Source organism: Dipodomys merriami, unplaced genomic scaffold (genome assembly GCF_024711535.1).
Source record: "Dipodomys merriami isolate MVZ:Mamm:240054 unplaced genomic scaffold, mDipMer1.0.p SCAF_1, whole genome shotgun sequence".
Lineage (NCBI taxonomy): Eukaryota > Metazoa > Chordata > Mammalia > Rodentia > Heteromyidae > Dipodomys > Dipodomys merriami.
The window spans coordinates 134,963,495-134,991,097 of record NW_027202270.1 but is presented as its reverse complement, the minus strand read 5'-3'; the positions used below and the strand labels follow the sequence as shown (position 1 = coordinate 134,991,097).

Below are 27,603 nucleotides of genomic sequence, written 5' to 3'. Positions count from 1 at the left end.
GGAAGTGGTGCTGTGGCTCAAGTGGTAGAGCGCTAGCCTTGAGCTGAAGAGCTGAGGGACAGCGCCCAGGCCCAGAGTTCAGGCCCCATGACCGGACCCAAAAAAAAAGAGAAGGATTTATCTTGCCTTATAGCTTCCAGTTTCTATCCATAGTGCTTGGTTCCAGCAATTCTGATCCCATGTTCAAGCGGAGGCTACTTATCTCATTCTGGACAAGGAGGGAGAGAAGGTGAGGGGAGAATAAGTGTGTGTGTGTGTGTGTGTGTGTGTGTGTGTGTGTGTGTGTGTGTGTGTGTGTGTGTGTGTGTGTGTGTGTGTGTGTGTGTGTGTGTGTGTGTGTGTGTAGTGTGTGTAAATATTCCGAATCCTAACACCCTTGTAAGTCTGCAGCAGGGGGTGCGGAGCAGGGCATTTACTATGAGTGTGAGTTATAATAGTTTACTGGCTCAGTGGAATTTAAAAGCCATGGCTGCTTCTTCCTACTGCCTATGTCCATTGGACAAGTCTTTAGAGATATAGTCTACCTCCTCAAGTTTCCTTCCTGGACTCTGGTAAACTGTTCTAGTTACACTCTAGAAAGAAAACTAGGAAAAGTCTGCTTTAAGGTCTCATGATCTGGGTAGAGTCTTTTTACTCTTGGAACCAATCATGGATGAGCAAGGTGCTTTCTGCTTCTCAGTCCAGGCAAACCCCTCCTGTCCAGTAGGTAGATGGCCCATTGATTAATGGCGTTGTCTAGGGAGGAAACATGAAAAATGATGAGAACATACCTGAAACTTTTAAACTCAAAGTATATAGGGTTATAACTTTTAAACTCAGGGTTTGAACTCAGGGCCCTGTGCTTGCTAAGGGGATGTTGTGCTCAAGGTACTGCTGATTCCCCTACCTATGATCTCTTATATGACTTGGATTATGGGCTTGAGTTACTATACCTGGCTGGACATCTTTTGGTGTAAGATCAGGACATTTTCTTGGATCAGACATCTGTTAATTGGAGTTCTGCTTTATGTATCTTGCCTCAACTACCTTCACAATTAATTTATTCTGCAAATATTTATTGAGTTCCACTCTGTCCCAGATATTCTAGGTGCCAAGTGATACTTCAGCCAATAGCACAGCCTTGCACTCATGGACTTCACAACATCTTAGGTTCATCTATGGGTTTTCTTTTTTTGTACTGGTACTGGAGAGCTTGAACTCAGGGCTTTGTGCTTCTGGCTGGGTTTGGCTTTTTCACTCATTGATGGCCCACTACCACTTGAGCCATATCTCCAGTTCTGGTGTTTTGCTAGTTAAGTGGAGAGTCTTTTGAATTTGTCTGCCTGGGCTGACTCTGAACCTCAATCTTCAGATCTCAGCTTCCTAAGTAGCTAGGATTATAGTTACGAGCCACAGCACCTGGTGTATGGGTTTTCCTTGTCTTTGTTTTCTCCTCTCTTCTCTCCTACCAACCACCCCCACAGTAGAATGAGAATTTAAAGACACAAAGCAGTCCAAGTCCAGAATTACTCTAAAATCTATATTATCTTTTCTCTCTGGTCATTTCCACATTTCTTTTCCACACCAAATTCAAAGGCAATTTTTGTGTGTGTCTTGCCCTTATGAAGCCTTTCTAGTGCTTATAACTCCAGTTCTCACAGGAACAAGATCTTTTTATTGTTGTTGTTTCATTTTGTTTGCATTCACATTTCATAGGTTTTTCATCAGAATTGCATGTACAATGGATCGTTGAGACTTGGGTGTAAGTAGCACTGACCTCAGGGAGCAGTCAGCGGGATTTGTGGCACAGAGGAGCTTGAGAGTACCTTTGTTCGCTGAGTATCTGGCGTGTAAGGAGCATTAGTGCCTTTCACAGAGGCAGTGTAGCATCTTCTCACCTGGTGATTGGTTAATGGTTAGGTAGAGGTTAGACTCAAGAACTTCTGACCATCCATTTTATATAGACCAAATGCGTAAGACGCATTGATGGCAGCTTATGATCCCATCCCCCTTTTTTTCTTTTGAATATTGGAGCTTGAACTCAGGGCCTCATGCATGCAAGGCAAATACTTTACCACTTGAGCTGTGCCTTTTGCATTTCAGTTTTTGGATTTTTTTGTGTGTTTGTTTTTGTTTTTCAGATAGAGTCTTAAGCTAACCTTGCTTGGACCAACCTCGGACTATGATTCTCCAACCTACATCTCTCCAGTAGCTGGGATTTCAGGTATGTACCATCACACCCAGCTTGTTTTTGATATAGGGTCCAGTTAAGTTTTCCTTGGATAGCCTTGAAATGAGATCCTCCTATCTCCCTACCTCCTAAGTAGGAGGGATTATAGGGATTTGCCAGGAGGCCTGGTCCAGCTCTTATATTAAAGAATTCAAGTATATACGCTAAAGCTTTACAAAAGCAGGGGGGAAAGAAGAAGTTGTGTTTTTTTGTCTCATTTTTATACAAGTCATAAAGGGAGAAATATGCCTCTGTGCTGCCTTGTGTGTGATATGTTAAGTAAATGTCCTTTTGTCTGTAGTCATAGCTCCCTGGTCAGATGCCTCAGTCCTTTCCTCAGGCCGATTACTCCTTCTTTAGGATAATAGCCCTGGTACAGCCCTTTTTGAACCTAACTTTTCAGTAACCAAGCAATAATTGCTGCATTTACTCTTAGTGATAATTGCTTGGTTTCTGAAAAGTTAGATTTTGAGAGGCCAATAAGGGCTGGACAGGGTCAATTCTGGTCCATGGATGGTGATCAAGGAGGCAAAGCACAATCCTGGTCTCTTTCCATCAGGAGACAAATGGAAATCTACCACAGAAATGTAGTTCCTTCAGCAAACCATCCAGTCTGATCTTTGTTACTTTTTGTGAAAAAAAATATTATAAGAAAATAAAAAATATGTATCTTATTTCTATAAAATAAATCCTTTGCAACTTAGAGCCTCTCCTTCCCCATTAGCTGACAGTACCCCAGCAAGAACTACTTGGAACAAGTGTTCAAATAACTCACCTTATCTAGGCTACTCTCTGGACAGTAGAGATGGAGTATTACTCCACAATACAGCCTTCTAGAAAGAGACTGGAAGGAGGTTCCTCTTTCCACTTTACCTAGATAACTCAGTGGACTCTATGGGAGAGCTCGATGCCCTTCCTTTTATAAAGGGACAAGAAGAAACTTGTGGTTGGGCAGAGTAGTGATTAGGATTGTGATTTGAGGCCAGCTTGGGCAAAAAGTGAGTGAGACCCCCCCTTCCCTCCTCACCATCTCATCCAACAAGTATGTCTGGTGGTTCACATTTGCAATCTTTTTTTTTTTTTTTTGGTCGGTTGTGGGACTTGAACTCTGGGCCTAGGCACTGTCCCTGTGCTCTTCAGCTCAAGGGGAGCACTCTACCGCTTGAGCCACAGCGCCACGTTCAGTTTTCTAGTGGTTTTTATTGGAGATAAGAGTCTCATGGACTTTCCTGCCCGGGCTGGCTTTGAACCGTGATCCTCAGATCTCAGCCTCCTGAGTAGCTAGGATTACAGGCGTGAGCCACGGGCACCTGGCAACACATTTGCAATCTTAAGTATAAAGAAGCACAAGTAGGAGGATCTTGGCTTGATATAGCCAAGGGAAAAACACAAGACTCTGAAAAATAACTAACCAAAAGGACTGTGGTTATGGCTCAAGTGTTACAGTGCCTTCTTTGCAACTGAGAGGCCTTGATGTCAAATCCCAGTACCACTACAATAAAAGGATAGGGAGAGAATATCTGTTCACATACCCTCCCAACACTGCATCAGACAGGGCAAAGCATGAGAAGTAAATGGGACAATAAGAGTAGTGGATGATAAAGACCGCCCCACGCCCCACAGTGCTCCTCAAGTAACAATGAGATGTCAGAGTCCCTTATGTTACATATAAGGCAGCCAAGACACTTGTATGAAATGATGTGAAGAAGACAAGTAGGCATCTGGGCAAAACTGGGGTAAGGCATCCTTGACATTCAGTTATTTGCTCCCATCCCAGCACAAAGGATGTACCACAAAGGGTGGTACACGGGCTGGTAAGAGTTCCTGCCAGGGTTTTTTCTCACCATGTTGATAGTCACCCCAATGCAACAAAAGCAATGTTAGGAAACTCCTGGCATTTTGGTACACATCAAGGCTGGAGTACCAGCTGAACTATCAGCATTCCACATCCTTGCAGGAGAAACCCTTTCAAGAATGCCCTTGCTGAAGCAGGAAAAAATGATTAGTTATATCAAATATTGAGACTTCTCAAAATAGTCCGTGTAATAACCTGGGAAGTTTGCATAAAGTACTCTTGCTATGTTGCAAAGGATGATTGTTATCATAGTAAAGCACAGAAAAATGCTTAGCAGTTATTTGAGTTGCCAATTGAATGAATGAGCCACTTTCTAGTCTGAACTCTTTTTTTTTGGCTTGGAAGAATGAATAACAAAGACTGCTTTTTTAGACTGGGTATTTGGCAGATACTTTCTCAAAAATGAACAAAGGGAGCCTGTCACTTCAAGGGGAACCAATGATACTATTTGTTGCCAATGATAAAGTTTGAACTTCAAAGTCTGAAAAATAAAACTTCAGACCTTATAACTTATGAATATAGGCTCTTTTCTTAAAAAATAACTGACTTCTGATTATAAGGATGAATATAATATAGCTTTTCCCTAACATGGTATGTAAGATATGTCAACACTGGGAATACTCATATATCTCAATAAACCAAGATTTTCTAATGGCCAGTACATTGTTTTACAAAACGGCACATGGAGAAAAGGTCCAATATTAGTGTATGATGGAGCTGGGGCTACTGTAGTTCATGTGACTAGCACATGGAGGCACTGGGATTGATCCCAGGGCCTAAAGTCATCCCATCCCTAGAGTCATTCTAGAGACCAGTGGACAGAGATTAGATGTTTGTGAACCTGGCTTTGGGTTCCACATTGCAGCTAACATTTAACACACTTGTTATGCTATGTTATTTTAAAAGAATATCCCCAATTATTTAAACCAGAGTGTTGTACATTATTCCTTTTCCTAGCTGTGTATCTTTGTAAAAGCCAGTTTTTATTCTTATGCTTTAAGCAAAACAACACATTACAATATGCTGGATGAGAAGCAAATATGAAAGTTCAATTCTTCTATTAATATAGACACTTTTATTTAAATTGCAAACATGCAGAATAATCTTTCTGGCTAAATATTTTAGAAGATGTATTTTTTCCAAATAGGAATATATTATTTATGTTGGCATGTAATAGGTTCATTATTGTTGTTATACAATTAATAAATACCTTAAATTTTCCACTGGAAAATAGAGCCTCTGTATATTTCAGGAGTAAAAGGGATCCTGGGACTAAAGAGTTTGAAAACCACTTCCATATACCACTCTACTCTCCAGAAGGTACAGGGGAGGGAAGTACCTCTTTCCAAGTTACCCAAATAACGCACTGCTGTTATTGTTTTATTTTTATATCCAAATCTCCTCTGCCCCCACCTGTTAAGAAGAACAAAAATCACTAAAACTGAAAATAGTCAGGCACTGATGGTTCAATAATTCAGAAAGGCTGAGATCTGATGATGGAAGTAAACCTTGGTGGAAAAGTCCTCAAGACTATCTCCAATTAACTAGCAAAATGCTAGACTGGAGGTGTGGCTCAAGTGGTAGAGTGCCAACCAAGAGTGGAGAAAGACAAGTAAGAATATAAGTTCAAGTGCCAGTACCAGAATGCACCCAGAAAGAGAAGGAGGATGAGAAAAAGGACAAGCAAGAGGAGGAGGAGGAGGAGGAGGAGGAGGAGGAGGAGGAGGAGGAAGAGGGAGAGGGGGAGGGGGAGGGGGAGGGGGGGGAGGAGGGGGAGGGGGAGGAGGAGGTGTCAGTGTCTACTTCTGGAAATTAGGTTTCCAAAGAAGTGAATGTAGCAACTTCTCTAGAGACTGCAAGGCTGACCTAGGTCCCCTCTTCCTCCGCAGGCAGCCTGGTAGCAGTTGCCAGTTTCTTTATGATTCATTGGTTTAACATTCCATCACCTATCCCACTCACAAAGTCCAGCACCCATCCTGGAAGCGCTTGTTTCTGGAGCCTCAAACTACAAAAGGTCTTACAAAAGCTTTGGGAGGACCACCGGTCTCAGACGCCCTCTCCCCCGCACCCTCTACCACCCTCCATGATAATTGCACAGGGAGCCCTGTCCTCAGGCTCAGGGCTAAAAAGAAAGAGAATGTAAATCTGTCCTAGGCCATGTGCTAGAAGCTGCTGGAAGAGACCATTTCCCTGTTAGTAAACAGGACCACCTGGGCCATGTTTCTCTTCTTTCATAACCTGTGGGCATCTATTGATTGCACATGCTGGTCCCTCATAAATTAGAGCAGGGATGCCTTCCGGTTGCTTGAACTGCACTGATGGAGAAATTGATTCACTAAGACTCGATGCTCATGGGCGTAGGGTACTGTGCCACATAAATGTGAAGAAAATGTATCTTTTGGGTGCTGGGCCACCCAGCCAACGATGGTAATGTCTGAGGCAGCTTCTGGGCATGCTGCACCCTCGAATTAGGTCCTTTCTTCCTAGTACACTACACACTGACAGGAGTGCTGAGCACTTGCCTCCACCATCCACCACCTCCTGAAATGGGCAGGAGGAGGGGGGCCAGGCTCCTGCTCTACGTCTCACCATGAATGGGAACCTGCAAGGAGAAGGGAGGCTTTTCTCTTAAGCCATGGTACATAGAGAGTATGGGTTAGGCATTTTAGGGCCCTGTCATCTTCGGCAAGTCCCTTAACCTTTAAGAATTTTAGCTTCTCATCTGGAAAGTGAAATTAAAATAATAGCACCTACTTGGTTGTCAGACTGGAGGAAAATAAGACCTGCCTGGTGCCCAGTATGTAAATACTGAAACTGGATTTAAAATAGTTGAAGAAGGTGGCAATAGTGGCAATAGGACCAAAACTGTTTTTCTCCCTCCCATTTCTGAAATCTGGCATCAGGAGCTTTCCACCACTCCAGTGAGCTAGGACCTCACACTTTAAGAAGCAAGGCTGTTTGTTTATAAAATTACTTAAAGGTAATTATTTTTAAAGAAGACGCAAGGCCATGGAACTCATAGCTCCATAATGTTGGAAATGTTTCTCTTATCTCTTCATCTTCTTGGGACTCTCCTTACTTGGCTTCTAAACTTAAAATTGATTTCTCAGGGGACTTCTCTCAAATGCCCAGAAAACATATAACATGGCACTGTTGCACTAAAAACCACCACCACGACCACGTCCACTACCAACCAATGATACCACACACACTCAACTTGACCCATGCATGCCCATGCCTGGCAGAAGCCTTAGAGTTTCTGTAGAATCGAACAGGCCATAGATAACTGGTTTCATTGTGTTTCCATTCTGGTTCCATTCCGTTTCCATTCTGTTTTGGCAGTTTTACCTGTGGCCTCCCGTGTTGCCAGTGCTAATTAAAAATGGGATAGAAGGACAGTGTGTATAGCTGTCTCCTCCTGGCCTTACCCCTTGTCCTGGAAATGATGTCTGCTGCAGTGGAATGGGGGATGTTACAGTTTAAGTATGAAATGTCTCCAAGAGATTCATGTGTTGAAATCATGGTCTTCAGCTGGTGGCACTATTTTGGGAACGCCTAGAAACTTTAGGAAGTAAGGCCTACTTGGAGGAAGCAGGTCACTGAGGACATCTTGTCCCTGTCCCCTTTTTGTTTCTCTACCCCCACACTGACCTTTAGGAAGTGAACAGTTTCCTCTGCCATGCATTGCTGATGCCATGATGTCCTGTCCAAGCACATTGGACCACCCAATCTTGAGCCCTCTGAAATCGTGATCCAGAAGAAATCCTTCATTCCTTACTTAACTTATTCTCTCGTGTTTGATCACAGCAATGAGAAAATCCAATTAATACAGAAAGTACAGTGGGTTGAACTATGGTCCCTAAAAGATACTATATATGAGCTCTTAGAAAAATACTGTTGGGCTAGGAAGGTGGCTCAGTGGTAGAGTGTTTGCCTCACATGCATGAGGCCCTGGGTTTGATTCCTCCGTATGACATAAACAGAAAAAAGTTGGAAGTGGCACTGTGGCTCAAATGGTAGAGTGAGCAAAAGAAGCTCAGGGAGAGTGGACAGTGCCCAAGCCCTTAGTTCAATCCCTGGGACTGGCAAAAAAAAAAAAAAAAAAGATTAAGAAAAGGAAAAGAAAAATACTTTCAATAGCAAATCCCAGAATTTTTTTTTTTTTAGTGTTCCCAAGATTCTTCCCAAGTCAAGGAAAGATGAGAATGCCACTGACTTCATGTCATAGTCACTGAACTGGGGCAAACTGGTGTTATCGAGAAGAGAGCCTGCCTCCTGCACACAGCTAAGTCTACTAGTCTGTGGAATGCTGGCTACACAGGACAAAACAAGATAATCTAGCCAGTCACAGCTTATCTATAATCTAGCCTATAAACTCCTCTCCCTAGAGAAATCCAGTGTGATAAGGAGCACTGTGAAGAGGAAAAGTGCTCTAGGTCTATCCCGCTGCCATTAGATTTCAAGGGTAACTCTTTGGCAGGGGACATGAAGGATAAAGGTGCTACCAGTCCAGCTCATTGCCACTAGATCTTAGCAGTACGGCAGAAGGTGGCATTCTTTCCCATGGAATCTCCCCTGTAAATCTTGTTCACTGCCTCCAGGTATTCATTTCTGTCTCTCTGATGCCCTAGCACAGTTGGGCTAGAGGTACTATGTATCTGGAACCAGTGAATCACATCTGGGAGCCTGTGAATATGACTTACTTGAGAAAAGGTGTTTGAAGATATAATTAATTTGAAGATGTTGGGGAAAAATAATTGTGGATTACCTAGATGGGGCCTAAACACAATGATAAGAGTCTTTATGAGAGAATAGAAAAAGACTCAGGCATAGAGAAGTCCATGTAAAGATGAAGGCAGTTAATGCAGGTAATGCAGTTAATATTCTGGCTACCAAAAGCTGAGGAAGGCAAGGAAGAGTTGTCACCAGTGTCTAGCTGACAAGGCTTACACAACTGTGAGAGAATAAGTGTCTAGTATTTTAGGTCACTGTTAGGATTTAGATATAGTTTGTTCCCCCAAAACTCACGTATTGCAGACTTGATCCTCAATGTACTGGTGTTAAGGTGATATGGTCTTTAAGAGAGGTAATGAATTCATGGGGACTACTTTTAGAAAGACTGGATCGGTTACCACACCATACCACACCACACCACACCATACCATACCATACCATACCATATCATACCACAGTGTGTTCTGAATAATTGAATCTGGCTTCCATGATTGCTTCCTGACTGTCTTTTCTGTCATGTGATTTCACTTTCGGACAGGTGTCACTGCCATGTGATGCTGTCTACCATGAGGACCTCGCCATAAGTTGATGCTAGTATAGTGCCATGTTCTGGGACTTCCAGTAAATGAGCTAAATAAACCTATTTATAAAGTACCTAGCCTCTAGTATTTTGGCATAGCGACTCACAGGAGACTAAGACAGTCATTACATTTGTGGTAATTTGTTACAGAAACTCTAGGAAACTACTACAGTGTCTTGTGAGGATGAACCTGACTGGTTTATCTTCCACAGGAGATGCTTTCTCTGTGTGTGTGTAGGATTTGCTTGAGCAAAAACCTCACTGGGTCTAACCCATAATTCTCAAGGACTTCTAACATTCAGATAGGACTACGGTTGATTACCTGTCTTGGAGAAAGCAGCCCAAGGTACTTTTGGTATCACCAGGAGACAAAGCACAAGAGAAATGAGCTGAATTTTAGAACTAAACAAACTACTTGCACACTCTGTGCTTCGAGTTCTTCATCTATAAAAAAAAAAGCTAATAATGTTTACCTTGTAGGCTAGGGTAGATCTGACAACTGAAACTTGTATTTAAAGAGAGAGAATACAAGTTTTAAATCCAAAATTAAAATACAAGTTTTTAATCCAAAATTAGTGAAATGGTCTTAGAGGAGTTCTGAGTAAGGGAAGAGCCCTAAGCCTTAAGCTAATACCTTTTCTGTCCATTAAATGCTGATGAAACATGGAGCCCCAGGGGGTAACCAGATCTTATTCTATGAGATGCAGCTGTCTGAGGTGAGGAATCTAACACTCAAGTGTCTACTGAAAAGTGCATAGACATATATTCACCACAGAAAAATGTCTTGAAGGAAGCATTCCATGGTGGATGACTGTCATTGGCAGGATGCCCATTTCCCCCTCCTTTTGTGAATATGTGTGTGTGTGTGTGTGTGTGTGTGTGTTTGTGTGTGTGTGTGTGTGCTAGTGTAGTATCTTGAACTCAGGGACTGGGCATCATCTCTTAGTTTTTTCTCTCAAGGTTGGTACTCTACCACCTGGGCACAGCCCCACTTCTGTTTTTTTGCTAGTTAATGGGAGGCAAAAGTCTCATGGATTTTTCTGCCCAGACTGGCTTTGAACCACAATCCTCAGATTTCAACCCAAGTAACTAGGATTACAGGTATGAGCCACCAGACCTTTTTAGTACTAGATAAAGAGATTTTTGTGCGAGATGTGATAGCTCATGCCTGTAATCCTAACTACTTGGGAGGCAGACACTAACGGATCAGAATCTGACCATCTGAGGGGAAAAAGTTCAGGATACTCTATCTCACCAATGGCTGGATGTAGTGGTCCTGGGCAATAAAGGGAGATCCTATTGATCCATTGATTCTTGAAAAGAATCAATGCAACAATGGAGGATGGCTAAAGTGGTGGAGTGCCTGAGTTCAAAATAAAAATGAGAAGGGCCTGTGGGGGGAGGGGCATATGCTTGGCTAAAGTCTACCTTCCTTAGCATCTCTTGCAGCGAGGTGTGACCATGAGACTAGGATTTGGACAAAGAAATATAAATAAACAAGAGTAAGGGACTCCTATAATGTCTGTTTATGGGAGCATGTGATGGACAAAATTGTGTCTCCTTCAAAGTCATATAGGAATCCTACAACTTCAGAATGGGGCCTTATTGGAAGTAAGCTAAGCTGAGGTGATTAAGATGAGCCCTGATCAGTTATCAATAATATCCTTATAAAGAGGGGAAATGTAGACACACAGAGAGAAGGAAGTTACCATGTGAAATGAAGGCAGAATTTGGGGTGATGCTTTTACAAATTAAGGAACCTCTAAAACTACGAGAAGCAAAAAAGAAGGCCCAACTCTGCCAGATTTTTAGCCTCCACCACTGTAAGAACTGGGAGACAAATACATTTCTGGTGAGCTGCTCTGTGGTGCTTTGTTTTAGCAGCCAACAGAAACTAATGCACACAGGTGCCTTTCTTCACTTTTCCATCAAGTCACTTGGAATAGACATAAGAGATCTGTTTTTTCATTAGGTGTTTTAGACCATGAGGAAGAAGAGCACATTGAAATACGGGTGGTCAGAGAGTTAGAAGGATCCTGGGATCCTAAAATCTTCATAGGTTTGCCTCAGAGCTTATTTTCCTGGGAAACAGAAAGGAAGGCTTTGCCATTGTTACTGTTTGGTCTTTGAAGACAGGCAGCTGAGGGCTTGGGGGGTAGAAATCTTGCGTGGCATCTTGGTTCCATCCCTAGCACCAAAGGATAAAGTCTCCCTGGGTAAGGCAAGTTCTCCCTCCTTCTTGCTTAATGATCAACCCTGGGTATCCTTAGCCAGGAGCTCCCCTTGGACCAACTTCAGTTGCTTGGTAACCCTTCCTTCTGAGATTTGCCTCCCAACTTTGTCATGAGCTACCTCCTCCTCTGGTTACCATGGTCTAGCTCAGTGGAGGTGAGCTGTGAGCTGTGAGCCACTTGCAGCCACCTGGCTGACCCATTCCTTTGAGTCAGCCCATTAGCTTCCTTCCCGTGGTTTCGTCAGTATAGCACCATGCATCTTCAGAGTACTCCAGGCCATCCCAGGACTCACAGGCCCCTGGGCATCTCCTCTGAGAAGGACTTTCAGGCCATTCGTGTTTCCCTAGATGTGGCTTTGACAGGGCTAGGATTTTTCCAGCAGACCTGACATGGTAAGAAGTCCCTTGGATCACTGGGAAAGCAGGCCTGCCTCTAAGTATGTAAGATGGCCTGCTTATTTTTACTTGGTCACTGTTCCAACCACAACAACTTGTTTCTAAAGGTGGGTTGTGTCTGCCTGCTGGAAGGAGGCCTGAGCTCACCACTTCCTCTTCCTTTCTGAGTGTTCCATTACAGGCTGATGACTGGGCTCTTACCCAGTTCTCTGCCCCTTAAAGCACAAACACAAACACAAAGTGAAATCTAGTGAGCAGTCCTGGAGGCTGGTGATTTGCAAGTGATTGGAGAGCTGTGGGTGAACTTATATGAGTCGCTTTTCCATTCCCTTTCATGGAAGAGAACACTACACAGTTTTTTTTAATAGACTTTAGGAGTCAGAAGGACCCCCGTTCAATCCTAGATCCTCTAGGCATTTCTTATCTGAAACAGTAGTCAAGAGAATCATCATGTCATGGACTTGTTGTCCCCCTTTGGAAATGGAACTAGTCCTAAGTGTAGCCATGAAGTCTCAACAGGTAACTACTTATCAATTTTTGAAGGTCATACTAGTTGTGTCCATAACCATAGGCATTTATAACAACAACAGAAACTCACTGAACATCAGCTCTTAGTGGCAAAATCCTTTTCATGTCCAGGCGCTGTGGTCAAGAAACTGCAGTAGACTCAGAAAAAAAAAAAAAAAAAGAACTGACTGGCAAGGTGGTGGTAGCAATGGAGACCATTTAAAAACTGTCATTGAAATAATTGATTCTGGGTACAGCATGAGTACATAGAAGTGTTGGGGCTCACCAAAGGGTGCTCTAATCCACCAGTTGTTGTTTAGACCTGCTCACCCTTCTGTTCCTGTCCACACTGACAAGTGATCCTTTGGGGATGCTGTTGTTTGGATATGGTTTGAGTATGTCCCTCAAGGATTTATGCCTTGACGCTGAATCCCCATTGTGAGGTATGAAGAAAGTGGAAAGCCAGGCATGGAGGTGTACATCCATGATCTCAGATGCAAGAAAGTGAGCTAAGAAAGCTTGGGAGTTTGAGGCCAGCCTGCTAAAAACCTGTCTCAAAAGAACAGTAAGGCTGGGCACCAGTGGCTCATGCCTATAATCCTAGCTACTCAGGAGGCTGAGATCTGAGGATTGCAGTTTGAAGCCAGGCCAGGCAGGAAAGTTTGTGTGACACTTATCCCCAAGTAACCACCAAATAGCTGAAAGTAGAGCTCTGGCTTATGCTGCAGAGCACTAGCCTTAAGCACTAGCCTTAAGCACAGGGACAGTACATAGGTCCTAAATTCAAGCCCTTGGACTGGTATACACACACACACATACACACACACACACTCGCAATCTGACTGTTGTGTTTGGAGGCCCTTCAGGAGGTTATGAGGATTAAATAATTTCCTCAGGGTAGAGCCCCATGATCAAATCCTACAGGCCACTTATTTTATTTATTTATTTATTTTTGCCACTTCATGGACAGTCTGCTAGAAGTCAGACTGATTTTGGGTTGCATTCTACCAGTCATTTCTGAAGAGGTAGAATTTGTATTTACATGAGCAAACATATTACCTTTCATATATAGACATAGAGTTGTTCAATTACCTATAAGTAGTTGGACAAAGGACTTTAATTCATCTTGATTGATGTTACCTCTTTCATCATTCACCATCCCTCCCAAACCCAACCCCTCCCTTCAACTCTCTTAAGTGTGGTAGGATATACATTGAATATTATGACTGAGTTTCCCCTCCCCTTCCTCTCTTCGTTCCTCTACCCCTCTCCTTGATCACCCATGTTATCTTTTTTTTTTTTTTTTTGCCAGTACTGGGGCTTGAACTCAGGGCCTGGGCACTATCCCTGATCCTTTTCTGGGGGGGAGGGTCCGGTCATGGGACTTAACCTCTGGGCCTGGGTGCTGTCCCACAGCTCTTCTGCTCAAGGCTAGCACTCTACCACTTGAACCACAGCGCCACTTCCGGTTTTTTTCTTTTTTGCTTATGTGGTGCTGAGGAATCGAACCCAGGGCCTCATGCATGCAAGGCAAGCACTCTACCACTGAGCCACCTTCCCAGCCCCCCCATGTTATCTTTTTGAAGACAGCTCAAATTAGGTTTCTGTTTGTGTTAATGGCAACCAAAGGGGTTGTGACTAATGCATCTATTTACTTTTTATTTTGACAAAAAAAACCTTGTAATTTTTACATTGTGGCATAAAACAAGACTCTCGACATGTTTGACAACATATCTTTGACAGTTCTATTTCTGACAAGGACATGCTGGGAAGCTGTGGGAACCCATTCTCAGTGCTGGTCTCCTCCTTTCTACATTCAAGTCCATTCTGAGCTAAACAAATGTATGCTAATGATCTGATGAAGATGATGATCAGAACTGTACTTCAAGGAGATTAGCGCAGGATTAGAGTAAGGAGAAACAAGAGGCAAAGAGACCACTCAGGAGGCCAGGATAATAGCTCAAATGAGATGCAATGAGCATCTTCAAAGGTGGAGGCCATAGAAATGGAAAGCAGAGACCCTGCAGGGGTGGGATGACCACGGTTTGACAAAAGAAAAGAAGATAAAGGAATCAAAAGAAAGTGCTTTCAAGCTAGGCTTCGGTGGCTCACACCTGTAATCCTGGCTACTCAGGAGACTGAAATCTGAAGGTTGTAGTTGAAAGATAGCCCAAATCTTCAAAACTGAGAAACTCTTATCTCCAATTAACCAACAGAAAGTAGGAAGTAGATGTGTGGCCCAGGTGGTAGAGGTCAGCCTTGAGTGAAAAAAGCTAAGAGATAATACACAGGCCCTGAGTTCAAACCCCAGTACTGACAGAAACGAAAAAAAAAAAGCTTTCCTCTACAGGATTCCCCAGGGGCTCTCCCACCCTGTACTCCATTTTGTCCCAGATTTCTATATTTTCAGCATGTTCTGCTTCTCGTACTTGCCGTGTCCTCTGCTCTGGACACTAACTCCAAAGGTCCTTAGTTCATCACTCACTTCCTCAGTCTGCTGCATATTGCATCAGAAAGATTTCCCTGGACCCACTTACTAGCACTCTGCTTGATTCTCCTCTATAGTACCTCTCCTCCAACCAACTATGTATTTATTTCTTTTCTATCTCTTGGATGAAACCTTTTGAGACCATTGACCTTTGTTCACTGCTGGGTCCTCAGCATCTTGGACAGAACTGGCCCTGTGTAGGCAGTGAGTGAATATGAAGAGGTATGTCTTGAACAGTGGTACCAATGATGAGACACTGACAGGTGCAAAAACCTTAGAGAGCAGTGAGACTAGGGCAGGAGGAGTGAGCAGCGAGTCAGTGGTTTAGAGCTGTGGGTTTAAGCCTGAGTGTGCACTTGGCAATACTGCCTGATGGCTCCAGTGTTGGTCTGGTGCTCCGGAGGATCCAGAGTTGAGAATCTACTGTGGAGCGGTGTATCAAAGGCTGGTGGATGTTTTAAAGTTGGTAAAATCCTATGGAGACTGTGGAGAAGGGCTGGGGACAGAGCCCTAGAGAAGCTCTTTGGTCCAGGACTTCCCTGACTTGCAAACTACATGTTTCCCATCTTCCAACCCCACAGGGTTCCAGGCAAACTGAGCTGATGGAAGGAGAGGGAAGAATAGTTGGAGAATGTAAATCTAAGCAGCTTGGATTCCCCCCACTCCCACCCCCGAAGGACATGTCTTCTTCTTTCTCTTGCCCTAAGAACAGTTTGATTCTGACCTTCAGAGCTCAGGAAGTCTGAGTCACCTCCAATTCTCCCCCCCCCCCCCCCCCCCCGCAATCCACCCTCCACCCACCCCCCCCCCCCCCTTGGTCTCCACCTCATAGTATTTGATAGCTTCCTGTTAAGCCAGGTAACCGGTTTGGTTCCAGGACTTGGGCCTCAGTCCAGGCCAACTGGAGAAAGTAGAAACCCTTAAATTATGGAGTCTTGGGACTTAGATGGTGCTCTGAATAAAAGAGTTCTCAGTCAGGGACCACGTCCTGCTGATCCCAAGGTGGAGCTTGATCTTGTAAACAAATCTGCTGCCACTGTAGCTAAGGACACAGGAAGCTGCCTCTCCCCTTGTAAACACCACCAGCCCAGATTAGTAGCACTCTTGGAAGTTGCCAGCTCTTACCAGTGGACGCTGAGTTGTGTTCAGAACTAGAATTCAAGTGATGGAGATTGTAGCTGGGTATGCAGGAAACCAAGAGAAAATTCCCCCAAAGAGCATCTTCAATTTTTCTACTTGAGATGGAGTGAGTCCTGAGCCGGGTGTCTGGAACTTTATTGATTCTATAGAACAAGTTAGACAATAAATGAGAGAAACACCCGGTAAAATTGAAATATGTAAACACAAGATCTTATCACTGGATCTTATTTAAATAAATAAAAAGAGAGTTGCTGTCTTCAGAGAACTTTATGGGTTGTTTTTTTTTGTGAAAGCAAGACATACATCAAGCTAATGATAAAAAGTTAACTATATTTGCTAAGCAACGTATAAAGAAATAGAAATAGGTGTTATGTCAACTCCTTGACTCCTAGACCTATGCCCAGCTCCCTAAACCAAAGCACACGTGGCTTCCAATGAGTATTTGAAAAATGCCCTCATTCATCCAGGGTAGAAAGGGTGGGGAAATGTTTCTTGTCTCCTTGCTTTATCCACAGACCTTCTGAAAAGAAGGAGTTAAGAATGTGGCAAGACTGGGCTTTAGTATGTTGCCTAGAAATTTAATTCAGGAAATTTGATTAGGCCATCTACCTGAGGTCTAACCTAGCATTAGGCCCCATGAGGATCTAAAAGAATGTCCTAAGCCAGGAGCTGGTGGCTCAGCCTGTAATTCTAGCTACTCAGGAGGCTGAGAGCTGAAAACGGCCCCAAAGTATAAACCTTAGTGCAATCATCAAAACAAACAAACAAATAAATAAAAGTCTTTGCCCTTAATCTTACTGGATTGATTAAAAAACAACAACTTTGGTCCTCATAATGAGGTCTTATATTACTAAGTACAATAAGATTCTGAAAAAGGGGAATGCTAGTATTTTAAGTAGACTTTATACTTATGAAGGTTGAAGCCATAATTAGACAGACTAACAAGACAGAAGGAAGCTTGATGTTTCAGTGTATAGTAGAATTAATGAGTATGACATTTGGAAAAACAGTAGTGAGACTTTCTGCTGAGATTCCACTTGAGAGGGCAGGAGAAATGCTTTATCTTTCCTTTAAAAATAAGAGCTGTGGCTCAAGTGGTAGAATGCTAGCCTTGAGCAAAAGATGCTCAGGGATAGTGCCAAAGCCCTGAGTTCAGGCCCCAGGACCAACACACACACACACACACACACACACACACACACACACACTCTCTCTCTCTCTCTCTCTCTCTCTCTCTCTCTCTCTCTCTCTCTCTCTCTCTCTCTCTCTCTCTCTCTCTCTCTCTCTCTCTCTCTCTTTCTTATACATGAGCCAGGCACTGGTAGCTCACACTTGTAATCCTAGCTACTCAGAAGGCTGAGATCTGAGGATCCCAGTTTGAAGCCAGCCCAGGCAAGTCCATAAGACTCTTCAATACACTACCAAAAAACAAACAAACAAACAAAAAAAACGGCCAGGCACCAGTGGCTCATGCCTGTAATCCTAGGTACTCAGGAGGCTGAAATCTGAGGATCATGGTTCAAAGTCACGGTTCAAAGCCAGCCTGGGCAAGAAAGTACATGAGACCCTTATCTCCAATTAACCACCAGAAAACCGGAAGTGCACTGTGGCTCAAGTGGTAGAGTGCTTGCCTTGAACTGTAGAGCTTAGGGACAGTGCCCAGGCCCAGAGTTCAAGCCCCACAACTGACCACAAAAAAAAAAAAAATGCTGGAAGTGTAGCTATAGCTCAAGTGGTAGAGTGCTAGCCTTGAGCAAAAGAAGCTCAGGGACGGTACCCAGACCCTAAGACCAGCAATCAGTCAATCAATCAATAAACAAACCATGGTTCTTAAGATGTTTAAAGGCTTGCTGAGTGCTAGTGGCTCATTCCTGAAATTCTAGCTACCCAGGAAGCTGAGATTTGGAGGACTGAGGTTTGAAGCCAGCTGGGGCAGAAAAGTCTGAGCAATTTCATCTCCAATTCAGCAAAATGCTGGGTTGAGGCATGGGTTTAAGAGGTAGACAGCAGCCTTGAGCAAGTAAGCTAAGCCAGTGAAGCTCTGAGGTCAAGTCCTAGTGCTAGTAAAAAGAGGAAAAAAAAGGGGGGGGTGGGAGAAATCTCTATACTCTAGGATGTGAGCAAAAATCATGGACTCAAGGCATTTAAGACTCAATGTGGAGACCTGTGGTGCTGGTGGTTGGTATGACTGAATCCTCTGGAGAGGTGAGGTTATGCTGTAGTTATAGTGAATTTCTAAATCTCAGTGGGTCAATTCAATAAGCATTTATCTCTCTCAAGCTATGTGTCCTGTGGAAATGGGGTGAGGGTAGGTACTGAGCTCTCTCTTAAGGACCCAGCTGATGGAGAATCTACCTTCTTGGATTGTTACCATCTCATCATGTGGCTTTCAGATTGGCTACAGGCTGGAAAGAAAACTAGAGGGTATTTATGACAGCCAAGAGTGTGTGGTTTTTATCACTTCCGCCAAGCCCCAACTTGCTAAAACCCAGCCATAGTGAAAGACACAATGGTATATATTCTTTTCCTTTCTTCCCTGAAAGAGGAGACGTGCAATGGCATTTGGTAAACACATAACATTATTCTTTAGATCATGACCCATGGTCCAAAAAATACTACACTGTTAATAACATTTTTATTTTACTAATCCTTGCAATAATCCTGTGAAGCAGCCTTTACTGTCATCTCTATAGATAAGGAAAGTGAGGCAGAAAGAAATGAAATCACTTATTCAAGGTCCCACAGCTAATGAGAAGCACAACAGGGACTCAGGTAATTAAATTTCTATTCTTAAGCACTATATCATAGACATAGATAAAATAGGAGTCAGGTCATGATCCCATGTACCCTGTACCTCCTTCTAGGAGCTTAGAATGCTCCTAGCAGTGGTGGTGTTTGAGACTTTCCAGTCCAACTTGCCAATATGCATTCCTGTGGCATCAACTGTATAAATATATTCACAATGCTATGGACCTGTCTGTCTTGGTATCCCATCTGTTCAAAGGAATGTGCATGAGAGCTTGATTGTGTATAAGCTTTACGGGTAGATGCTGTTTCTAAATGCAACACATATTGCATAGGCATCAGCAATCCTCAGAAGTATTGTGTCCTCTATTTCTGTCCTTGGGTGAGACATCTTGGTTCCCCTGTCCTTAACTGCTCTCCAGCACAAGTTCTTCTCATTCTTCAGGAACAGAAGTTAAGTGAAGTTGCATTTTTCTCCTAAATCAATGTAATGGAGTAGATTATGTACAGACAAATGGTGGGGAAGACATTGGCAGCTGGCCCCAGCATAGCTGAGTAATGGATGTACTAGGAATCCAAGTTATCTTAAACGACAGAATTATGCAAGTTTCTTTATGTAACCCATGTGTCCAAGGTCAGCCTAGCCTAGAAACCACAGAAGGACTGTAATTTCCATAACATCCAGTCTTGAAACCTAATATGAACAGAGCTTTTGTTTATTTTGTTCACTGCTATACAGGGAGTATCTAGAGTCATGGTTGAGATATGGTAGACATGGAATATGTGTTTATTATGTGAATTTGCTGACTAAATCCTGGTCTTCTTTGGAGATACTACTGTGTAGTGGTAGAGTACCAACTTTACAATAAAAAAGACGTGGGCTAAAACTTTGCAAGCCATGTGACCATTTGTAATTACCTGACTACTTCCTCATAGCTAAAAAGCTAAAATGAAGTTATTATTACTCACCTCTTGGGTTGTTATGATAATTCAATGTCATAATTGGTATCAACCACTCAGTACATTGCAACTATCTATGATGTTAGTCTCTATTAAAAAAAAAATCCCTGGAACCAGGTACTGGTGGTTCATGCCCGTAATCCCCACTACTCAGTAAGCTGAGGTCTGAGAATCAGGGTTTGAAGACAGCCCAGGTAGACAATCAGTGAGATTCTTATCCCCAGTTAACCAGCAAGTTAACCAGGAGCAGAGCTCTGACTCAAGTGACAGTATGCTATCCTTTAGCAAAATAGCCAAGCAAGAGCTCAAGACCCCGAGTTCAAGCCAAGAGGAGGAGGAGGAGGAAAAGAAGGAGAAGGAGGAGGAAGAGGAGGAGGAGGAGGAGGAGGAGGAGGAGGAGGAGGAGGAGGAGGAGGAGGAGGGGGCAGTAGGCAGTACCCTAGAGACTCAATCATTCCTCCAACTTCCCCTCAAGAAAATTTTGCAAATCTTCAGGTCAGCCTTAGGTGTCTTCTTCATCATTAAGTAAGTCTTCTTCACTACCAAATCCTGCATTTGTTTCAGATTCTCTACCAAACCTCTCTGTTCTCATTTCTTACGGTATTGTCTGTTACTAAGCTTTCGAGTACATTTTGCCAGGCCCTCCCACTGTAGGGTACTAATGTCTCAAGCTAATGCAAATAATCATCTCCTGCTTCAGGCCAGCAATGTTGACACTGAATCAATAGCCTTGAGAGCTACTTTCTGAAGCTTTAGGTATTGGAGACATCCACCACAGCCCACTGACATTACTCCAGGACTGTCCATTAGGCCACCTCACGGAGCCTCCTAGGAAGGAGGCAGCAGGAAGCAGACCTGCATCACTCACGGTACATGTCCCACCGGGCTCGGCACATTGAGGGTATCCTGATCCTCTTGTTTCCACCTGTCCCCAGGTCCTGCTTGCATATTCTCGGTGCCCCATAGAATGTCTGCCTGGCTGTGCCTACTTCAGCTCTCCACCATTTAAGCCACCTGTCCTCTAAGTCCCATGTGATTCAGAGTTAATCACATTCACAGGGTGCTGGATAAGGAACAGAGGCATACCCCAGCTGTTACTCAAAGCCACTCCTCCTTACAGAAGTCAAGGACATTTGTTTTTTAAAATCAGCAATGCTTTGTGCCTGCCAGCTTCCTTTTCTCTTAGAAATAGTCCTTTCCTGGTGGCTCCTTGTCCCCTTGTGTGAATGGTGCCTGGCAGATCCCTTCACCGGCCCTCTGTAGAACACACTAGAGCTGCCTGACCCCCAGTCAAAGCTGGCTTGGCTCCAACTCAGATCCTTGGTACCTTTAAAAGGGAAAAATTAAGCTTGAAGTTTTTTGTTGTTGTTGTTGGTAGTGGTGGTGGTGGTTGTGGGGCTTGAACTCTGGGCCTGGATGCTGTCCCTCAGCTTTGCAGCTCAAGCCCTCTACCACTTGAGCCTCAGTACCACTTCTGGTTTTCTGAGTGGTTTATTGGAGTTTCATGAACTTTCCTGCTAGGCTGGCTTTGGACTTTCCTGCTGGGCTGGCTTTGAACCGCAATCCTCAGCTCTCAGCCTCCTCAGTAGCTAGCATTACAGGTGTGAGCCACCGGCACCCAGGTAGGCTTGAAGTTTTAAAGAATTAATTGTTGTGAATCGTTCAGAGAAGATCAGCAGAAACTTAATATGGAGATGACAAAATGAAGGTCTTTGCTAAACATTAGGAACAAACACTGATTAAGATAATTTAGTAAAAAGCAAATGTGGAAAATTCTAGACTTTTAGAACAGATGGGAGAAAGTAGCACAGAAACTAGTAATGAAGGCATTATCTGTAGAACTGGCATCTGATATGCAGATATGAATAAAGCTTGGAAACTCAAAAGACTTGGGAGAGGCCCTTTTGAGAGCAGGTGATAAAACGACAAGTGTGTCACCACAATGCTGGCGCTGGACTAGAGTTTTATGCCCCCTATCTCTAATCTTCAAACAGCCACATGTTACTGAGGGGAAAAAAACCCTGCTGGCCTACGCCTAGTCCCTTCCTCATTCACCCAACACGCTAGGAGGAAAAGAGGCTGTCCTCTCAAAGTATAACCTTGCAAAATATAATTTAATATTTGTTGTTGCAATGTTGGGGCTGGAATCAAGGGCCTCATATATGCCAACTACCACAACTACAACTACCACTGAGCTACTCTTCCAGCCCCACAGTGAGTAATTATAAAGTGTTAGCAGAATCCTTCAGCCACTTTAGAAGAGAGTTTATAGTGGGCACTGTAAAGACGTTAACCACTTGCACTATCTTGTGCCAATATTATCTTCTGGGAGCAGTGTTTTTCCTTCTAGGGGTGGAGACAGAGAAGGGAAAGGGAAGAAAGGAGTCTGAAGGCTAAGAACACGGTGAGAGACTGGAACTGGGTGTGTGTGTGTGGGAAGCCAAAGGACAAAGACAATGAAAGAGATCATTTTCGTTTTTTTATGTTTGGCTGGTTGCAGATCCCTCTGTGCACAAAGGTTGGGTGAGTGAGTCTTTGTCAAAATGAAGGGCTGGACTCTGCAACTGGATCTACATTGTACAAGTCAGAGGCAACATAGGAGAGAAGATGAGTCTATATGCTAGAATTTGGGCAATTCTGGGAAAGTAGCTCATCACCAGAGTGATTTCCCACACCTCCCCCAAATTTTCAAAATTCCCAAAGAGGCTGCCGGGCTGTCTGTAGATGCAATAGGCGCACGGCAGGAAGACTCTGACAGACCTCTGCAATCCAGGCAATCATATTGTGCACATGACTTGAATCAAGGCTGTCATATAGTATCACACTTAGAAATGTTTTGAATAGCATTATAGTCTGTTGTTCCTTTATTATTTTTTTACACAGTATAGATGAACCCTAATTTAAGTCTATAAAATTCAGCAATGTTTCCAGACTTTGTTGAGAGGTAAGGAGAGGAAAGGTTGTGATTATAATCTCCACTAGGATAAATATCTGTGCAGTATATTCTTACTAAGCAACAGTCGTCTATCCCAAGACAAAAGCATGTTATTTCAGATTGACAAGGATGGGCAAATGTTGCCTCTCCAAAGGGACTAGCTATGGAGAAAGTGGCCAGACCATATATGAAAACTGAGCTCTGACCACTTCCATCAGAATTTGGTCAGTAACTGCCAACTTCCCTAAAATTTGCCCCTCCTTCCAGTTACAGAAAGCCAAATATGCTCCCCTAACCAATCATGTAGGGTACCCTGCCCTAGTTAACCCACTTCCAGCTTTCTCATGCCAAACAGCCTCCAATTTGAGCATGCTTGCAGTTTCTCCTTTTAAAAATCACCATAAAGCTCTCCCAGTTCCTAGCCCCTCCCCTTGGGGGCTGCCAAAACTTACCATGGTGGCTGACTCCTCTACTATAACAAGTTCTTTATAAGTCCCTCTCTCCTCTCTTCTTTCGGGTGAACTAGAACCCAAGGAAATATCACAGGCAACACTGCCTCACAGCTTTTTCTATCATAAGCCCTTGAGAAATATCTGGCTAATTCTAGACGTATGTCTAAGATATGACCACATACCAATCACACAGGCCCCAGACTCTTCCTGGACTGTTTGGTGCCTCTCTGTTAGTTGCAACAGCAGAAGCCATGAAAAACCAAATCACTGCTGAATTCAAACTGTTCCAGTCCATCATGCTGCTGTGTCTTGAGCCATGGTACCATGCCAATGACTACCACAAACACTGCAGTCACTTTTTAAAACATGGCTAAACTCCAGCAAGGCCAGCCAGGCCTTAAAACACTCAGGCACAATAGTCAAAGCAAAGAAGTGAGTATCAGTAAATAGGAATCTGCTCTGGAGTTATGCAGTCATGTGAGGGGCAACCTGAAGGCTAAACTTTTGTGGACTGACCTGACCTCTCATTCTCTCAGAGCTACCTGGGTAAAGAGAGGGTTAGAGATCCTGAAGTGAATCAGACCCCATGTGGACTTCATTTTGACTGAAACTGGTGATTTTCTGCATATTCTCAGGCAATCACAGTTTGGGGCTATGGGTGACTGTCAATGCAGGTTACTTGTAGCAGCTGTGGCATTTCCCATACCTTTTAAGCCTCTCTGAGTTCAAAATGTTATCCAGGACTGTCAGGACACAAATGTTTCCTGACAGCCTTTAGTGTGTTCAGCACTGAGGTTCCTTGATGTATTGACAATATTTTTTAGCCGGGTGTTGGCTCAAGCCTGTAATCTTAGCTAGTCAGGAGGCTGAGATCTGAGGGTCATGGTTTGAAGCCAACATGGGCAGGAAAGTATGAGACTCTTATCTCCAATTAACCACCAGAAAACCGGAAGTGGCACAGTGGCTTAAAGTGGTAGAGCACTAGCCTTGCACCAAAAAAGCTCAGGGACAGTGTCCAGGTCCTGAGTTCAAACCTCCTCCTGGAAGGACACATGATAAAGATGCACCTTGCTCTTATGAGGATTCCTTCACCAGAGTTGTGTCACCAGGCTATCACGGAAGATGCCTACATTCTGGAACCCAAAGGAAAGGTCTGTTAAGTTTTTCCTCTGGCTTAATGTCTGGGAAGCAGTACTGTCTAACATTTAAACAGGCTCTGAAAATCGATTTCAGCACTATTTACAAAACATTCTTGATTTAATCTCTGCAAACCTTCTAAATTGGTACGAGTGTTAGGTTTCTCTCCTTTCTGAGGTTCATGGAGGTTAGCTATACCTATGAAGGTGCACGGGGATTTTTCTTTTCTTTTTTTTTTTTTTTTGTCGGTCGTGGGGTTTGAACTCTGGGCCTGGGCGCTGTCCCTCAGCTCTTCAGCTCAAGGCGAGCGCTCTACCACTTGAGCTACAGCGCCACTTCCGGTTTTCTGGTGGTTTATTGGAGATAGGAGTCTCACGGTCTCTTCTACCCAGGCTGGCTTTGAACTGCGATCCTCAGATCTCAGCCTCCTGAGTAGCTAGGATTACAGGCGTGAGCCACCAGCGCCCGGCTGCACGGGGATTTTTCTGACAGAATCCACAGTGGTGCTTTGGAATCTGGAGGTGGGTGTGGGTGTAGCTGGTGGGGATGGCCACAGCACAGCTGGCCTTCACTGGAGCTGGTGTTTTCAATTAAGCGTCCTGAGATGACCAAGAGTGTGACGGTGAGGGTTTCCAAGGCTCACATGGAGGCTCCTGGCTGGAAATAGCCTCTGAGTAATGAATCTCGAAGGCCCAGAAAGGGAGTGCCTATGTGAAACAACTCCTCTGGTATGTTCACGGAATAAAAAGCAGGAAATACAAGGAGTTTGCTGGTTACTAGGGCAGCCCCTGACATGCTCTTGAACTGTAAAGAGCCGGTCAGTTCCTGCATGTAAAAGTTTAAGAAAAGAGCAAGTGAAGACTTCCCACTTCCGCTCACTAATGCAGCCAGCTGCGGAGAGGGAAACAAATGAGCTTCTGTAGATGGAATCCTTTGTTTGAATCCAGGTTAATTTGGCTTTCTCTTTACCCAGGACAGGTGGCTAACACCTTAATGCTTCCCGGAAGGCAGGGAGTAGGGGCCTGTGGAAGAATGACCATGTTGAGATGAAGGGAGAATGTGTATTAGTAGTTTCTCCTCAACTAATCAAAGATGAGTCAAGGGATCAAGTCAGATACTGTGAAGGGTATTAAGCCAGTTGATCTAGAAGATGGAAGGGCATTTTTCTGCAGTGAGTTCTCACTGCTTATTACTCTCCATGCTGTGTTTTGGTAATGAATCCCATCCACAGCCCAAATAGGAATGGACCAAGTAACAAGCAGCCTGTAGCAGAGTCCACAGGGTGGACACGGGGCAGGGGCAGACCTGCTTTACTGCCTTCTCCTGATCTGTCACTGCCACATCCCACATGGTAAACGGAATGCCTGGTGATGGTGGAGGAGGCCCTAGCCCAGCTCTTGTCTCTGTTCTCCAGCAGCTGTCTCTGTACCACTTCCTGTCTCCCAGCTCCTCACACTTTCCCCAGTTTGCACAGGGATGCAGACTAAACTAACATATGCATGTGTACCTTCTCACCTTCTGGTGAAGGTACCCCAGTCACACTCCCCACAGACTACTAAACCTTTTCCTGGCTTTGCAATGGAAAGGGCAAAGAGATCTGGAAGCAGGGGACAGCCATTCTTCTCCCTTTCCTGTTCTCTGATCCCATTTTCTCTACTAACTACCCAGCTAGGTAGGGCCCCGAGTGGCAGCTTCCTGCTAGGTGACGCTAGTGAAACCAGCCTCAGGGTGCTCCAGCAGTGAGGGGTGGTTAGTACTGGAAGAAGAGATCTCTCAGCACAGCAAGCATGGCTGGGCTGGGCCCTGTGCTTGAGGAACTGCTTCGAGAGGGAATCACAGGAAGCGTAGGTGAAGTCTGAGTTTTGTTCTGAATACCTTTGAAATCTTTCTAAACAGAATAGAAGACACAGATAGAAAAAAAAAATCAACAATAAACCCAGATTTAGAAGAGTCTAAAAGTGAGTCTTGCTTGGGCTTTGCTTTAGGGCAGCTGGTTATGTAGCTGGGGGGGGGGGGGGGAAACTAATGTAATGGCTCATTTAGTTATGTAAATGTAGGGATACAGTAGCTGGAAGGGAAAGTGGTAGAGCAAGTGGAATCTGATATAGTGTGCTCTGTTTCCTTAGGAAATATTGGATTTACTGAGAAAGGATGCCAAACTGGCCCCCTCTGAACAGCCTGTGTGCTTGAAGAGAATAGAAAGACCTACTTGTGCATACGGCTTTGTGAGGAGCCTGGGCACAAGCAACAGGGTTGGGGAAATACTGCACCTGATAGTTTGCTCTGGCATTCTCAGATAAGACTCCTTGGGCCATGATATTCGTGTTTCAGAGATGAGCACTATGAGCAGTAATGTCCTGTGGTGCTGAGAACTCAACCTAGGGCCTTATACATGTCAGGCTAGCACTCTAGTGCTGAGCAATGTCCTTAGCCAACTAGGCCCTTTGAAATGGCTTCTTTAAAGCAATCCAAAAATTCACATGGAACAATAAAAGACCCTGAATAGCAAAAACAATCTTTAGCAGAAAGAACAGTGCTGGAGGAATATCAATACCAAACTTCAAACTCTACTACAAAGCCATAGTAATCAAAACAGCTTGGTACTGGCACAAGAACAGACCCGAGGACTGATGGAATAGAACTGAAGACCCAGAAATGAACTCACAAACCTATAGCCACCTAATCTTTGATAAGGGAGCTAAAAAAATAAAATGGAAGAAAGACAGCCTCTTCAGTAAATGGTGCTGGCAAAATTGGTTAATCACCTATAGAAAACTAAAGCTTGCTCTGCTCTTTTTAGCTTTCTCAGCTCTTTCCTTCTCTTCTCTTTCCCAGCTCCCTTCTCTTTCCTAGTTCTCTCTTTCCCACTTTTCCCAGACACTCTCTTTTCTAGCTCTTTCTCAGCTCTCTCTGTTCTTTTCTAGCTCTTTCTCAGCTCTTTCCTTCTCTTCTCTTTCCCAACTCTCCTCTCTTTCCCAGCTCTCCCAGCTCTCTTTCCCAGGCCTTTCCCCACCACGTGGAGGACCAAGATGGCCTAGTGCCAGCCGGAACGATGAATAAACCTACCCCTTACCTGAAAAAAAAAAAAAAAAGAAAACTAAAGCTAGATCCTTATATATCACCCTGCACCAGAACCAACTCCAAATGGATCAAAGACCTCGAAGTAAAAGCAGACACTCTGAAAACATTACAGGAAGGTATAGGGGAAACCCTAGGGTTCCTTGGTACAGAC

At 43.9% G+C, this 27,603-nt stretch overlaps 1 long non-coding RNA gene across 2 annotated transcripts; it reads right to left on the bottom strand.

The window, feature by feature from the left end:
- Positions 1–347: 347 nt before the first annotated feature.
- On the bottom strand, positions 348–20,817 carry LOC138806941 (uncharacterized). Of its 2 annotated transcripts, XR_011366013.1 has the most exons (4): positions 20,703–20,817; positions 16,128–16,285; positions 1,757–1,877; positions 348–735 (listed from the first exon to the last, which is right to left on the bottom strand). It is a non-coding gene; the product is annotated as an uncharacterized lncRNA (long non-coding RNA). The 2 variants fall into 2 exon arrangements; XR_011366011.1 differs by lacking the exon at positions 348–735 and having other exon boundaries at positions 1,675–1,877.
- Positions 20,818–27,603: the final 6,786 nt, after the last annotated feature.